The following is a 2694-nucleotide window of genomic DNA, read 5'->3' as shown; positions in this document are numbered from 1 at the left end:
TTTTTTTAAATTTTGCTGTTTCCATCAGACTTTTTTTCCGCATTTTTAATGCGACACTCCTAAATGCGCATCATAAAGCCTTGATGGAAACACAGTTATAGAGCGAAGTGAACTCTGGCATCAGATATTTGTAGGTGCATGGTCTCTGGACAATTTCTCGTCCAGTAAAATGTGTTATCGTGATTGTAAATTATTATAGTACATCACTCGGATGCAACTACTGGAGACTGGTTACAGACTCAAAATTGTAGGAAAACTGTAAAAATTTCTGTTGCAGTCTCAAGTTCTCAGTGTTTGTGACCTAATGGACATCAAGCCTTGAAGCAAAGCCAGTTTTATTTCAATAAAAGCCTATTTGTCGCACCGAGCTGGAACTGTTCAAGACGGACAAGTTGGCAACTCAAAATTGCAAGAAAACATGCAACTTTTTGCATTGCACTGAAATTGAATTCGGAGTAATTGCAACTAAGTGAATAGCAAGCAAAGTGTCCATGTTTTGGAAATCACTGCCTATTTTACCTGCTCAACTTGAAAAACAACATATTCTCAGCTGCATGTTGCCCACATCCTACCCTACCCTACTTGGCAGCTAACATTTATGATTTAATCTAATTTAGTACTCTTGAAATGAAGACTGGCAGATTTGGACCAGTTTTTCCAGTAATTATTATAGTCATCACCATCAGCGTGGTTCAGCTGGTGTCAAAATAAAGCTGTTGTTCTCCGGAAACGTTGGAGATAACCAAAACGAAACTGAGATGGTTTCACGACGTTACAACCAAACAGTTGGAAAGAATGTTCTAAATTAAAGCCACATGAAGGCAAGCCTTCGTGACTCACCAAAACAAGAACTTTAGCGACACATTTTGGAGACTTTGTCCCGAAGCCGTTCGCAAACTAGTCGCAAATCGACCTGATCGTCAGCTTTGATTTCATAAAAACGCATCAATGATTTTGCGGAAGTCAGTGACCTCAAATAATTTGTTTCTTTTATAAGGTTGTTTTGAACCATAGTAAAAGTCGCATATGTCTGCTTTTACACTAAAATAACGTTTGTTTGTTTATTTACACAACARCAGGTCGACTCGAGCTCAGCCTGTTAGCAAACAGAACCAGAACTTTACTGGAGCCAAAGTCCCCGCGATGAAACTATCTGTTCAGTGTTGTGTTTCACTTTTGCCCTGGTGTTATTTAATCTACACACACACACACATCAAAGAGTGCTCCGTTATTTTTTGACTGWGACAGAAAAACGGAAAAAGGCTGTTTCCGTTCCGTTAGCACGTCGCTAAGCTAACGCTACGTTGGCACGGTGTATTCCCTGGTCCAGTCAGCGGGCCTGGCTGCAGAGGAACAGAACCGGGCTGGTTCCGACCGTTTTTACAGCCATAAGCTACAGCATAAACCCCCAACAGTTAACACATATATGAATAAGGACACAGAGGAGTCTGGGTGACATCTGTCCGGAGAACAAACAGGCTGACGGCGGACAGATGAGCAAAGCACCGGTTCACTAATTAACCAGAACCAGAACCATCGTTAGCTCGGTGAGTCGCTTTCAACGCTACATTTTTGTCCTTCCCCGTGAAGTGAAACAAACCAACACGTTACCTTTATTTTCTTTTGAGTCCTTCGGGTCCAGAACAGCCTTAGTTTAAAGGATAAGCCGGCCGATGAGACGACCGCGCTCTTCTCCGTGACATTTTCACTACATGTGTAAAAGTCGCTGCTTCTTTAAGCTCAGGTCGTCCAGCATGACTGCGTGTTTTTCCTCCAAGCTTTGCTACAGACAGAAACTGGTCCTCATCGACATGAAGGTCCGTCAGCTGGACTCTGAGGAAACACGGGTTCTCATGTGGTCACATGAGGACGCCCCTCCTGTTCCTGTAGGGCTGAAGCATCCTTTACTTCTGTAGAACTGTGGTTCTGACTGACTGTTTGGTTCTGACTGTACTGACTGACTGTGGTTCTGACTGTACTGACTGACTGTACTGACTGACTGTTTGGTTCTGACTGTACTGACTGACTGTGGTTCTGACTGTACTGACTGACTGTACTGACTGACTGTACTGACTGACTGTATGGTTCTGACTGTACTGACTGACTGTACTGACTGACTGTTTGGTTCTGACTGTACTGACTGACTGTGGTTCTGATTGTACTGACTGTACTGACTGACTGTATGGTTCTGACTGTACTGACTGACTGTATGGTTCTGACTGTACTGACTGACTGTGGTTCTGACTGTACTGACTGACTGTACTGACTGACTGTACTGACTGACTGTATGGTTCTGACTGTACTGACTGACTGTACTGACTGACTGTTTGGTTCTGACTGTACTGACTGACTGTATGGTTCTGACTGTACTGACTGACTGTGGTTCTGACTGTACTGACTGACTGCATGGTTCTGACTGTACTGACTGACTGTATGGTTCTGACTGTACTAACTGACTGAATGGTTCTGACTGTACTGACTGACTGTGGTTCTGACTGTACTGACTGACTGTGGTTCTGATTGTACTGACTGACTGTATGGTTCTGACTGTACTGACTGACTGTATGGTTCTGACTGTACTAACTGACTGAATGGTTCTGACTGTACTGACTGACTGTGGTTCTGACTGTACTGACTGACTGTATGGTTCTGATTGTACTGACTGACTGTGGTTCTGACTGTACTGACTGACTG

At 43.5% G+C, this 2694-nt stretch overlaps 1 protein-coding gene across 1 annotated transcript in view; it reads right to left on the bottom strand.

Moving 5' to 3' along the window:
- Positions 1–1889, bottom strand: part of LOC106531979 (uncharacterized) — a gene marked incomplete at its 3' end in the record, with an annotated part of 43819 nt that extends 41930 nt beyond the window's left edge. Inside the window, 1 exon segment of the mRNA XM_014027943.1 lies at positions 1612–1889.
- Between the last annotated feature and the right edge of the window lie 805 nt (positions 1890–2694).

This window comes from Austrofundulus limnaeus, unplaced genomic scaffold, assembly GCF_001266775.1.
Source record: "Austrofundulus limnaeus strain Quisiro unplaced genomic scaffold, Austrofundulus_limnaeus-1.0 Scaffold700, whole genome shotgun sequence".
Classification (NCBI taxonomy): Eukaryota; Metazoa; Chordata; class Actinopteri; order Cyprinodontiformes; family Rivulidae; genus Austrofundulus; species Austrofundulus limnaeus.
This window is presented reverse-complemented; position numbering and strand designations above follow the sequence as displayed.